Below are 15,300 nucleotides of genomic sequence, written 5' to 3'. Positions count from 1 at the left end.
CACTTCCGATATCCAAATATAGGCTTCCAATATATCAATCTTTATGTCTCGACCATTTTGAGACTCCTCGTCACGTCCGTGATTACATCCGGGACTCCGAACTAACTTCGGTACATCAAAACTCATAAACTCATAATATAACTGTCATCGAAACCTTAAGCGTGCGGACCCTACGGGTTTGAGAACAATGTAGACATGACCGAGACACTTCTCCGGTCAATAACCAATATCGGAACCTGGATGCTCATATTGGCTCCTACATATTCTACGAAGATCTTTATCGATCAGACCGCATAACAACATACGTTGTTCCCTTTGTCATCGGTATGTTACTTGCCTGAGATTCGATCGTCGGTATCTCAATACCTAGTTCAATCTCGTTACCGGCAAGTCTCTTTACTCGTTTCGTAATACATCATCTCGCAACTAACTCATTAGTTGTAATGCTTGCAAGGCTTATGTGATGTGCATTACCGAGAGGGCCCAGAGATACCTCTCCGACAATCGGAGTGACAAATCCTAATCTCGAAATACGCCAACCCAACATTTACCTTTGGAGACACCTGTAGAGCTCCTTTATAATCACCCAGTTACATTGTGACGTTTGGTAGCACACAAAGTGTTCCTCCGGTAAACGGGAGTTGCATAATCTCATAGTCATAGGAACATGTATAAGTCATGAAGAAAGCAATAGCAACATACTAAACGATCGGGTGCTAAGCTAATGGAATGGGTCATGTCAATCACATCATTCTCCTAATGATGTGATCCCATTAATCAAATGACAACACATGTCTATGGTTAGGAAACATAACCATCTTCGATCAATGAGCTAGTCAAGTAAAGGCATACTAGTGATGTTTGGTTTGTCTATGTATTCACACAAGTATTATGTTTCCGGATAATACAATTCTAGCATGAATAATAAACATTTATCATGATATAAGGAAATAAAATAATAACATTACTATTGCCTCTAGGGCATATTTCCTTCAGTCTCCCACTTGCACTAGAGTCAATAATCTAGATTACACAGTAATGATTCTAACACCCATGGAGCTTTGGTGTTGATCATGTTTTGCTTGTGGAAGAGGCTTAGTCAACGGGTCTGCTATATTCAGATCCGTATGTATCTTGCAAATCTCTATGTCTCCCACCTGGACTAGATCCCGGATGGAATTGAAGCGTCTCTTGATGTGCTTGGTTCAATTGTGAAATCTGGATTCCTTTGCCAAGGCAATTGCACCAGTATTGTCAGAAAAGATTTTCATTGGACCCGATGCACTAGGTATGACACCTAGATCGGATATGAACTCCTTCATCCAGACTCCTTCGTTTGCTGCTTCTGAAGCAGCTATGTACTCCGCTTCACATGTAGATCCCGCCACAACGCTTTGTTTAGAACTGCACCAACTGACAGCTCCACCATTTAATGTAAACACATATCCGGTTTGCGATTTAGAATCGTCCGGATCAGTGTCAAAGCTTGCATCAACGTAACCATTTACGACGAGCTCTTTGTCACCTCCATATATGAGAAACATATCCTTAGTCCTTTTCAGGTATTTCAGGATGTTCTTGACCGCTGTCCAGTGATCCACTCCTGGAGTACTTTGGTACCTCCCTGCTAGACTTATAGCAAGACACACATCAGGTCTGGTACACAGCATTGCATACATGATAGAGCCTATGGCTGAAGCATAGGGAACATCTTTCATTTTCTCTCTATCTTCTGCATTGGTCGGGGATTGAGTCTTACTCAATTTCACACCTTGTAACACAGGCAAGAATCCTTTCTTTGCCTGATCCATTTTGAACTTCTTCAAAATTTTGTCAAGGTATGTGCTTTGTGAAAGTCCAATTAAGCATCTCGATCTATCTCTATAGATCTTAATGCCCAATATGTTAGCAGCTTCACCGAGGTCTTTCATTGAAAAACTTTTATTCAAGTATCCTTTTATGCTATTCAAAAATTCTATATCATTTCCGATTAGTAATATGTCATCTACATATAATATCAGAAATGCTACAGAGCTCCCACTCACTTTCTTGTAAATACAGGCTTCTCCAAAAGTCTGTATAAAACCAAATTCTTTGATCACACTATCAAAGCGTTTATTCCAACTCCGAGAAACTTGCACCAGTCCATAAATGGATCGCTGGAGCTTGCACACTTTGTTAGCTCCCTTTGGATCGACAAAACCTTCCGGCTGCATCATATACAACTCTTCTTGCAGAAATCCATTCAGGAATGCAGTTTTGACATCCATTTGCCAAATTTCATAATCATAAAATGCGGCAATTGTTAACATGATTCGGACAGACTTAAGCATTGCTACGGGTGAGAAGGTCTCATCGTAGTCAATACCTTGAACTTGCTGAAAACCTTTTGCGACAAGTTGAGCTTTGTAGACAGTAATATTACCGTCAGCGTCAGTCTTCTTCTTGAATATCCATTTATTCTCAACTGCTTGCCGATCATTGGGCAAGTCAACCAAAGTCCATACTTTGTTCTCATACATGGATCCCATCTCAGATTTCATGGCTTCAAGCCATTTTGCGGAATCTGGGCTCACCATCGCTTCTTCATAGTTCGTAGGTTCATCATGATCTAGTAGCATGACTTCCAGAACAGGATTACCGTACCACTCTAGCGCGGATCTTACTCTGGTTGATCTACGAGGTTCAGTAGTATCTTGTTCTGAAGTTTCATGATCATTATCATTAGCTTCCTCACTAATTGGTGTAGGTGACACAGAAACAGGTTTCTGTGATGTACTACTTTCCAATAAGGGAGCAGGTACAGTTACCTCGTCAAGTTCTACTTTCTTCCCACTCACTTCTTTCGAGAGAAACTATTTCTCCAGAAAGTTTCCGAATTTAGCAACAAAAGTCTTGCCTTCGGATCTGTGATAGAAGGTGTATCCAATAGTTTCCTTTGGATATCCTATGAAGACACATTTCTCCGATTTGGGTTCGAGCTTATCAGGTTGAAGCTTTTTCACATAAGCATCGCAGCCCCAAACTTTCAGAAACGACAACTTTGGTTTCTTGCCAAACCACAGTTCATAAGGCGTCGTCTCAACGGATTTTGATGGTGCCCTATTTAACGTGAATGCGTCCATCTCTAGAGCATATCCCCAGAACGATAGCGGTAAATCAGTAAGAGACATCATAGATCGTACCATATCTAGTAAAGTACGATTACGACGTTCGGACACACCATTACGCTGTGGTGTTCTGGGTGGCGTGAGTTGCGAAACTATTCCACAATTTTTCAAATGTTCACCAAACTCGTAACTCAAATATTCTCCTCCACGATCAGATCGTAAGAATTTTATTTTCTTGTTACGATGATTTTCAACTTCACTCTGAAATTCTTTGAACTTTTCAAACGTTTCAGACTTATGTTTCATTAAGTAGATATACCCATATCTGCTTAAGTCATCTGTGAAGGTGAGAAAATAACGATATCCGCCACGAGCCTCAACATTCATCGGACCACATACATCTGTATGTATGATTTCCAATAAATCTGTTGCTCTCTCCATAGTACCGGAGAACGGTGTTTTTGTCATCTTACCCATAAGGCACGGTTCGCAAGTACCAAGTGATTCATAATCAAGTGTTTCCAAAAGCCCATCAGTATGGAGTTTCTTCATGCGCTTTATACCGATATGACCCAAACGGCAGTGCCACAAATAAGTTGCACTTTCATTATCAACTCTGCATCTTTTGGCTTCAACACTATGAATATGTGTGTCACTACTATCGAGATTTAATAAGAATAGACCACTCTTCAAGGGTGCATGACCATAAAAGATATTACTCATGTAAATAGAACAACCATTATTCTCTGATTTAAATGAATAACCGTCTCGCATCAAACAAGATCCAGATATAATGTTCATGCTTAACGCTGGCACCAAATAACAATTATTTAGGTCTAATACTAATCCCGAAGGTAGATGTAGAGGTAGCGTGCCGACTGCGATCACATCGACTTTGGAACCATTTCCCACGCGCATCGTCACCTCGTCCTTAGCCAATCTTCGCTTAATCTGTAGTCCCTGTTTCGAGTTGCAAATATTAGCAACAGAACCAGTATCAAATACCCAGGTGCTACTGCGAGCATTAGTAAGGTACACATCAATAACATGTATATCACATATACCTTTGTTCACCTTGCCATCCTTCTTAGCCGCCAAATACTTGGGGCAGTTCCGCTTCCAGTGACCAGTCTGCTTGCAGTAGAAGCACTCAGTTTCAGGCTTGGGTCTAGGTTTGGGTTTCTTCTCTTGAGTAGCAACTTGCTTGCTGTTCTTTTTGAAGTTCCCCTTCTTCTTTCCTTTGCCCTTTTTCTTGAAACTAGTGGTCTTGTTGACCATCAACACTTGATGCTCCTTTTTGATTTCTACCTCTGCAGCTTTCAGCATTGCGAAGAGCTCGGGAATAGTCTTATTCATCCCTTGCATATTATAGTTCATCACGAAGCTCTTGTAGCTTGGTGGCAGTGATTGGAGAATTCTGTCAATGACACAATCATCTGGAAGATTAACTCCCAATTGAATCAAGTGATTATTATACCCAGACATTTTGAGTATATGCTCACTGACAGAACTGTTCTCCTCCATCTTGCAGCTATAGAACTTATAGGAGACTTCATATCTTTCAATCCGGGCATTTGCTTGAAATATTAAATTCAACTCCTGGAACATCTCATATGCTCCATGACGTTCAAAACGTCGTTGAAGTCCCGATTCTAAGCCGTAAAGCATGGCACACTGAACTATCGAGTAGTCATCAGCTTTGCTCTGCCAGACGTTCATAACATCTGGTATTGCTCCAGCAGCAGGCCTGGCATCCAGCGGTGCTTCCAGGACATAATTCTTCTGTGCAGCAATGAGGATAATCCTCAAGTTACGGACCTAGTCCGTGTAATTGCTACCATCATCTTTCAACTTTGCTTTCTCAAGGAACGCATTAAAATTCAACGGAACAACACCACGGGCCATCTATCTACAATCAAACATAAACAAGCAAAATACTATCAGGTACTAAGTTCATGATAAATTTAGGTTCAATTAATCATATTACTAAAAGAACTCCCACTTAGATAGACATCCCTCTAATCCTCTAAGTGATTACGTGATCCAAATCAACTAAACCATGCAAGATCATCACGTGAGATGGAGTAGTTTCATTGGTGAACATCATTATGTTGATCATATCTACTATATGATTCACGCTCGACCTTTCGGTCTCCGTGTTCCGAGGCCATATCTGTATATGCTTGGCTCGTCAAGTATAACCTGAGTATTCCGCGTGTGCAACTGTTTTGCACCCGTTGTATTTGAACTTAGAGCATATCACACCCGATCATCACGTGGTGTCTCAGCACGAAGAACTTTCGCAACGGTGCATACTCAAGGAGAACACTTCTTGATAATTAGTGAGAGATCATCTTATAATGCTACCATCAATCAAAGCAAGATAAGATTCATAAAAGATAAACATCACATGCAATCAATATAAGTGATATGATACGGCCATCATCATCTTGTGTTTGTGATCTCCATCTTCGAAGCACCGTCGTGATCACCATCGTCATCAGCGCGACACCTTGATCTCCATCGTAGCATCGTTGTCATCTCGCCAATCTTATGCTTCCACGACTATCCCTACCATTTAGTGATAAAGTAAAGTAATACAGCGCGATTGCATTGCATACAATAAAGCGACAACCATATGGCTCCTGCCAGTTGCCGATAACTCGGTTACAAAACATGATCATCTCATACAATAAAATTTAGCATCATGTCTTGACCATATCACATCACAACATGCCCTGCAAAAACAAGTTAGACGTCCTCTACTTTGTTGTTGCAAGTTTTACGTGGCTGCTACAGGCTTAAGCAAGAACCAATCTTACCCTACGCATCAATACCACAACGATAGTTTGTCAAGTTGGTGCTGTTTTAACCTTCGCAAGGACCGGGCGTAGCCACACTCGGTTCAACTAAAGTTGGAGAAACTATCACCCGCTAGCCACCTTTGTGCAAAGCACGTCGGGAGAACCGGTCTCGCGTAAGCGTACGCGTAATGTCGGTCCGGGCCGCTTCGTCCAACAATACCGCCGAACCAAAGTATGACATGCTGGTAAGCAGTATGACTTATATCGCCCACAACTCACTTGTGTTCTACTCGTGCATATAACATCAACACATAAAACCTAGGCTCGGATGCCACTGTTGGGGAACGTAGTAATTTCAAAAAAATTCCTACGCACACGCAAGATCATGGTGATGCATAGCAACGAGGGGAGAGCGTGATCTACGTACCCTTGTAGACCGACAGCGGAAGCGTTAGCACAACGCGGTTGATGTAGTCGTACGTCTTCACGGCCCGACCGATCAAGCACCAAAACTACGGCACCTCCGAGTTCTAGCACACGTTCAGCTCGATGACGATCCCCGGACTCCGATCCAGCAAAGTGTCGGGGAAGAGTTCCGTCAGCACTACGGCGTGGTGACGATCTTGATGTACTACCGTCGCAAGGCTTCGCCTAAGCACCGCTACAATATTATCGAGAATTATGGTGGAAGGGGGCACCGCACACGGCTAAGAATATGATGACGTGGATCAACTTGTGTGTGTAGGGGTGCCCCCTGCCCCCGTATATAAAGGAGCAAGGGGAGGTGCGGCCGGCCAGGAGGAGGGTGCGCCAGGAGGAGTCCTACTCCCGCCAGGAGGAGTCCTACTCCCACCGGGAGTAGGATTCCCCCCCCCCCTTTCCTAGTTGGAATAGGATTCAGGAGGGGGGAAAGAGGAGAGAGAGAAGAAAGGGGGGGCGCCGCCCCCCTCTCCTTGTCCTATTCGGACTAGGGGGGAGGGGCACGCGGCCCAGCCCTGGACACCTCTCCTCTCTTCCACTAAAGCCCACTAAGGCCCATATACCTCCCGGGGGGGTTCCGGTAACCTCCCGGTAATCCGGTAAAATCCCGATTTCACCCGGAATGAAGGAAATATGCCCTAGAGGCAATAATAAAGTTATTATTTATTTCCTTATAGCATGATAAATGTTTATTATTCATGCTAGAATTGTATTAACCGGAAACATAATACATGTGTGAATACATAGACAAACAGAGTGTCACTAGTATGCCTCTACTTGACTAGCTCGTTAATCAAAGATGGTTATGTTTCCTAACCATGGACAAAGAGTTGTTATTTGATTAACGGGATCACATCATTAGTTGAATGATCTGATTGACATGACCCATTCCATTAGCTTAGCACCCGATCGTTTAGTATGTTGCTATTGCTTTCTTCATGACTTATGCATGTTCCTATGACTATGAGATTATGCAACTCCCGTTTGCCGGAGGAACACTTTGTGTGCTACCAAACGTCACAACGTAACTGGGTGATTATAAAGGAGCTCTACAGGTGTCTCCAAAGGTACATGTTGGGTTGACGTATTTTGAGATTAGGATTTGTCACTCCGATCGTCGGAGAGGTATCTCTGGGCCCTCTCGGTAATACACATCACTTAAGCCTTGCAAGCATTGCAGCTAATGAGTTAGTTGCGAGATGATGTATTACGGAACGAGTAAAGAGACTTGCCAGTAACGAGATTGAACTAGGTATTGGATACCGACGATCGAATCTCGGGCAAGTAACATACCGATGACAAAGGGAACAACGTATGTTCTTATGCGGTCTGACCGGTAAAGATCTTCATAGAATATGTAGGAGCCAATATGGGCATCCAGGTCCCTCTTTTGGTTATTGACCGGAGACGTGTCTCGGTCATGTCTACATTGTTCTCGAACCCGTAGGGTCCGCATGCTTAAGGTTTCGATGACAGTTATATTATGAGTTTATATGTTTTGATGTACCGAAGGTTGTTCGGAGTCCCGGATGTGATCACGGACATGACGAGGAGTCTCGAAATGGTCGATACATAAAGATTGATATATTGGAAGCCTATGTTTGGATATCGGAAGTGTTCCGAGTGAAATCGGGATTTTACCGGAGTACCGGGAGGTTACCGGAACCCCCCGGGAGCTATATGGGCCTTAGTGGGCCTTAGTGGAAAAGAGAAGAGGCAGCCTAAGATGGGGGCGCGCACCTCCCCTCCCTTGGTCCGAATAGGACAAGGAGAGGGGGCCGGCCCCCCTTTCTCTTTCCCCCCCCTCCGCGAATCCTATTCCAACTAGGATTGGGGGGGGGGGGAATCCTACTCCCGGAGGGAGTAAGACTCCTCCTGGCACGCCTCTCCTAGGCCGGCCGCACCCCCCCTTGAGCCTTTATATACGGAGGCAGGGGCAGCCCAGAGGAACACAAGTTGATCCACGTGATCATATTCTTAGCCGTGTGCGGCGCCCCCTGCCACCATAGTCCTCGATAATATTGCAGCAGTGCTTAGGCGAAGCCCTGCGACAGTAGTACATCAAGATCGTCACCACGCCGTTGTGCTGACGGAACTCTTCCCCGACACTTTGCTGGATCGGAGTCCGGGGATCGTCATCGAGCTGAACGTGTGCTAGAACTCGGAGGTGCCGTAGTTTCAGTGCTTGATCGGTCGGGCCGTGGAGACGTACGACTACATCAACCAAACGCTTCCGTTGTCGATCTACAAGGGTGCGTAGATCACACTCTCCCCTCTCGTTGCTATACATCACCATGATCTTGCGTGTGCGTAGGAAATTTTTTGAAATTACTACGTTCCCAAACAGTGGCATCCGAGCCTAGGTTTTATGTGTTGATGTTATATGCACGAGTAGAACACAAGTGAGTTGTGGGCGATATAAGTCATACTGCTTACCAGCATGTCATATTTTGGTTCGGCGGTATTGTTGGATGAAGCGGCCCGGACCGACATTACACGTACGCTTACGCGAGACCGGTTCTCGCGACGTGCTTTGCACATAGGTGGCTTGCGGGTGACAGTTTGTCCAACTTTAGTTGAACCGAGTGTGGCTACGCCCGGTCCTTGCGAAGGTTAAAACAGCACCAACTTGACAAACTATCATTGTGGTTTTGATGCGTAGGTAAGATTGGTTCTTGCTTAAGCCCGTAGCAGCCACGTAAAACTTGCAACAACAAAGTAGAGGACGTCTAACTTGTTTTTGCAGGGCATGTTGTGATGTGATATGGTCAAGACATGATGCTAAATTTTATTGTATGAGATGATCATGTTTTGTAACCGAGTTATCGGCAACTGGCAGGAGCCATATGGTTGTCGCTTTATTGTATGCAATGCAATCGCACTGTAATGCTTTACTTTATCACTAAGCGGTAGCGATAGTCGTGGAAGCATAAGATTGGCAAGACGACAACGATGCTACGATGGAGATCAAGGTGTCGCGCCGGTGACGGTGGTGATCATGACGGTGCTTCGGAGATGGAGATCACAAGCACAAGATGATGATGGCCATATCATATCACTTATATTGATTGCATGTGATGTTTATCTTTTATGCATCTTATCTTGCTTTGATTGATGGTAGCATTATAAGATGATCTCTCACTAAATTATCAAGATAAAAGTGTTCTCCCTGAGTATGCACCGTTGCCAAAGTTCGTCGTGCCCAGACACCACGTGATGATCGGGTGTGATAAGCTCTACGTCCATCTACAACGGGTGCAAGCCAGTTTTGCACACGCAGAATACTCAGGTTAAACTTGACGAGCCTAGCATATGCAGATATGGCCTCGGAACACTGAGATTGAAAGATCGAGCATGAGTCATATAGTAGATATGATCAACATAGTGATGTTCACCATTGAAAACTACTCCATTTCACATGATGATCGGTCATGGTTTAGTTGATTTGGATCACGTGATCACTTAGAAGATTAGAGGGATGTCTTTCTAAGTGGGAGTTCTTAAGTAATATGATTAATTGAACTTCAAATTTATCATGAACTTAGTCCTGGTAGTATTTTGCAAATTATGTTGTAGATCAATAGCTCGCGTTGTTGCTTCCCTGTGTTTATTTTGATATGTTCCTAGAGAAAATTGTGTTGAAAAATGTTAGTAGCAATGATGCGGATTGGATCCGTGATCTGAGGTTTATCCTCATTGCTGCACAGAAGAATTATGTACTTGATGCACTGCTAGGTGACAGACCTAATGCAGGAGCAGATGCAGACGTTATGAACGTTTGGCTAGCTCAATATGATGACTACTTGATAGTTTAGTGCACCATGCTTAACGGCTTAGAATCGGCACTTCAAAGACATTTTGAACGTCATGGACCATATGAGATGTTCCAGGAGTTGAAGTTAATATTTCAAGCAAATACCCGAGTTGAGAGATATGAAGTCTCCAACAAGTTCTATAGCTAAAAGATGGAGGAGAATCGCTCAACTAGTGAGCATGTGCTCAGATTGTCTAGGTACTACAATCGCTTGAATCAAGTGGGAGTTAATCTTCCAGATAAGATAGTGATTGACAGAATTCTCTAGTCACCATCACCAAGTTAGTAGAACTTCGTGATGAACTATAATATGCAAGGGATAACGGAAACAACTCCCAAGATCTTCGTGATGCTGAAATCAAAGAAGGTAGAAATCAAGAAAAACATCAAGTGTTGATGGTTGACAAGACCACTAGTTTCAAGAAAAGGGCAAAGGGAAGAAAGGGGAACTTCAAGAAGAACGGCAAGCAAGTTGCTGCTCAAGTGAAGAAGCCCAAGTCTGGTCCTAAGCCTGAGACTAAGTTCTTCTACTGCAAAGGGACTGGTCACTGGAAGCAGAACTGCCCCAAGTATTTGGCGGATAAGAAGGATGGCAAGGTGAACAAAGGTATATGTGATATACATGTTATTGATGTGTACCTTACTAGAGCTCGCAGTAGCACCTGGGTATTTGATACTGGTTCGGTTGCTAATATTTGCAACTCGAAACAGGGACTACGGATTAAGCGAACACTGGCAAAGGACGAGGTGACGATGCGCGTGGGAAACGGTTCCAAAGTCGATGTGATCGCGGTCGGCACGCTACCTCTACATCTACCTTCAGGATTAATATTAGACCTAAATAATTGTTATTTGGTGCCAGCGTTGAGCATGAACATTATATCTGGATCTTGTTTAATGCGAGACGGTTATTCATTTAAATCAGAGAATAATGGTTGTTCTATTTATATGAGTAATGTCATTTATGGTCATGCACCTTTGAAGAATGGTCTATTTTTGATGAATCTCGATAGTAGTAACACACATATTCATAATGTTGAAGCCAAAAGATGCAGAGTTAATAATGATAGTGCAACTTATTTGTGGCACTGCCGTTTAGGTCATATCGGTATAAAGCGCATGAAGAAACTCCATACTGATGGGCTTTTGGAACCACTTGATTATGAATCACTTGGTACTTGCGAACCGTGCCTCATAGGCAAGATGACTAAAACACCGTTCTCCGGCACTATGGAGAGAGCAACAGATTTGTTGGAAATCATACATACAGATGTATGTGGTCCGATGAATATTGAGGCTCGTGGCGGATATCGTTATTTTCTCACCTTCACAGATGACTTAAGCAGATATGGGTATATCTACTTAATGAAACATAAGTCTGAAACATTTGAAAAGTTCAAAGAATTTCAGAGTGAATTTGAAAATCATCGTAACAAGAGAATAAAGTTTCTACGATCTGATCGTGGAGGAGAATATTTGAGTTACGAGTTTGGGGTACATTTGAAGCAATGCGGAATAGTTTCGCAACTCATGCCACCCGGAACACCACAGCGTAATGGTGTGTCCGAACGTCGTAATCGTACTTTACTAGATATGGTGCGATCCATGATGTCTCTTACTGATTTACCGCTATCGTTTTGGGGTTATGCTTTAGAGACAGCCGCATTCACATTAAATAGGGCACCATCAAAATCCGTTGAGACGACGCCTTATGAACTATGGTTTGGCAAGAAACCAAAGTTGTCATTTCTTAAAGTTTGGGGCTGCGATGCTTATGTGAAAAAGCTTCAACCTGATAAGCTCGAACCCAAATCGGAGAAATGTGTCTTCATAGGATACCCAAAGGAGACTGTTGGGTACACCTTCTATCATAGATCCGAAGGCAAGACATTCGTTGCTAAGAATGGATCCTTTCTAGAGAAGGAGTTTCTCTCGAAAGAAGTGAGTGGGAGGAAAGTAGAACTTGACGAGGTAACTGTACCTGCTCCCTTATTGGAAAGTAGTACATCGCAGAAACCTGTTTTTGCGACACCTACACCAATTAGTGAGGAAGCTAATGATAATGATCATGAAACTTCAGAACAAGATACTACTGAACCTCGTAGATCAACCAGAGTAAGATCCGCGCCGGAGTGGTACGGTAATCCTGTTCTGGAAATCATGCTACTAGATCATGATGAACCTACGAACTATGAAGAAGCGATGGTGAGCCCAGATTCCGCAAAATGGCTTGAAGCCATGAAATCTGAGATGGGATCCATGTATGAGAACAAAGTATGGACTTTGGTTGACTTGCCCGATGATCGGCAAGCAATTGAGAATAAATGGATCTTCAAGAAGAAGACTGATGCTGACGGTAATATTACTGTCTACAAAGCTTGACTTGTCGCAAAAGGTTTTCGACAAGTTCAAGGGGTTGACTACGATGAGACCTTCTCACCCGTAGCGATGCTTAAGTCTGTCCGAATCATGTTAGCAATTGCCGCATTTTATGATTATGAAATTTGGCAGATGGATGTCAAAACTGCATTCCTGAATGGATTTCTGGAAGAAGAGTTGTATATGATGCAACCGGAAGGTTTTGTCGATCCAAAGGGGGATAACAAAGTGTGCAAGCTCCAGCTATCCATTTATGGACTCGTGCAAGCATCTCGGAGTTGGAATATACGCTTTGATAAGTTGATCAAAGCATATAGTTTTATACAGACTTGCGGGGAAGCCTGTATTTACAAGAAAGTGAGTGGGAGCACTACAACATTTCTGATAAGTATATGTGAATGACATATTGTTGATCGGAAATAAAGTAGAATTATTCTGCAAAGCATAAAGGAGTGTTTGAAAGGAGTTTTTCAAAGAAAGACCGCGGTGAAGCTGCTTACATATTGAGTATCAAGATCTATAGAGATAGATCAAGACGCTTGATAAGTTTTTTCAATGAGTACATACCTTGACAAGATTTTGAAGTAGCTCAAAATGGAACAGTCAAAGAAAAGGTTTCTTGCCTGTGTTACAAGGTGTGAAGTTGAGTAAGACTCAAAGCCCGACCACGGCAGAAGATAGAAAGAGAATGAAAGTCATTCCCTATGCCTCAGTCATAGGTTCTATAAAGTATGCCATGCTGTGTACCAGATCTATTGTATACCATACACTGTGTTAAGAGAGGGAGTACAATAGTGATCTAGGAGTAGATCAATGGACAGCGGTCAAAATTATCCTTACTGGAATAAGGATATGTTTCTCGATCACGGAGGTGACAAAAAGGTTCATCGTAAAGGGTTATGTCGATGCAAGTTTTGACACTGATCCAGATGACTCTAAGTCTCAATCTGGATACATATTGAAAGTGGGAGCAATTAGCTAGAGTAGCTCCATGTAGAGCATTGTTGACATAGAAATTTGCAAAATACATGCGGATCTGAATGTGGCAGACCCGTTGACTAAACTTCTCTCACAAGTAAAACATGATCATTTTTTGGGTCTTAATCACATAGCGATGTGAACTAGTTTATTGAATCTAGTAAACCCTTTGGGTGTTAGTCACATGGAGATGTGAACCAATCACATAAAGATGTGAACTATTGATGTTAAATCACATGGCGATGTGATCTAGATTATTGACTCTAGTGCAAGTGGGAGACTGAAGGAAATATGCCCTAGAGGCAATAATAAAGTTATTATTTATTTCCTTATATCATGATAAATGTTTATTATTCATGCTAGAATTGTATTAACCGGAAACATAATACATGTGTGAATACATAGACAAACAGAGTGTCACTAGTATGCCTCTACTTGACTAGCTCGTTAATCAAAGATGGTTATGTTTCCTAACCATGGACAAAGAGTTGTTATTTGATTAATGGGATCACATCATTAGTTGAATGATCTGATTGACATGACCCATTCCATTAGCTTAGCACCCGATCGTTTAGTATGTTGCTATTGCTTTCTTCATGACTTATGCATGTTCCTATGACTATGAGATTATGCAACTCCCGTTTGCCGGAGGAACACTTTGTGTGCTACCAAACGTCACAACGTAACTGGGTGATTATAAAGGAGCTCTACAGGTGTCTCCAAAGGTACATGTTGGGTTGACGTATTTCGAGATTAGGATTTGTCACCCCGATCGTCGGAGAGGTATCTCTGGGCCCTATCGGTAATACACATCACTTAAGCCTTGCAAGCATTGCAACTAATGAGTTAGTTGCGAGATGATGTATTACGGAATGAGTAAAGAGACTTGCCGGTAACGATATTGAACTAGGTATTGGATACCGACGATCGAATCTCGGGCAAGTAACATACCGATGACAAAGGGAACAACGTATGTTCTTATGCGGTCTGACCGATAAAGATCTTCGTAGAATATGTAGGAGCCAATATGGGCATCCAGGTCCCGCTATTGGTTATTGACCGGAGACGTGTCTCGGTCATGTCTACATTGTTCTCGAACCCGTAGGGTCTGCACGCTTAAGGTTTCGATGACAGTTATATTATGAGTTTATACGTTTTGATGTACCGAAGGTTGTTCGGAGTCCCGGATGTGATCACGGACATGACGAGGAGTCTCGAAATGGTCGAGACATGAGTTTATATTGGAAGCATAAAGATTGAAATGGTCGAGACTCCTCGTCATGTCCGTGATCACATCCGGAACTCCGAACTAACTTCGGTACATCAAAACTCATAAACTCATAATATAACTGTCATCGAAACCTTAAGCATGCGGACCCTACGGGTTCGAGAACAATGTAGACATGAACGAGACACTTCTCTGGTCAATAACCAATAGCGGAACCTGGATGCTCATATTGGCTCCTACATATTCTACGAAGATCTTTATCGGTCAGACCGCATAACAACATACGTTGTTCCCTTTGTCATCGGTATGTTACTTGCCCGAGATTCGATCGTCGGTATCTCAATACCTAGTTCAATCTTGTTACCGGCAAGTCTCTTTACTCGTTTCGTAATACATCATCTCGCAACTAACTCATTAGTTTTAATGCTTGCAAGGCTTATGTGATGTGCATTACCGAGAGGGCCCAGAGATACCTCTCCAACAATCGGAGTGACAAATCCTAATCTC

Source organism: Triticum urartu, chromosome 2A (assembly GCF_056163025.1).
Source record: "Triticum urartu cultivar PI428250 chromosome 2A, HENAU_Tu73, whole genome shotgun sequence".
NCBI classification, from domain to species: Eukaryota; Viridiplantae; Streptophyta; class Magnoliopsida; order Poales; family Poaceae; genus Triticum; species Triticum urartu.
This window is presented reverse-complemented; position numbering follows the sequence as displayed.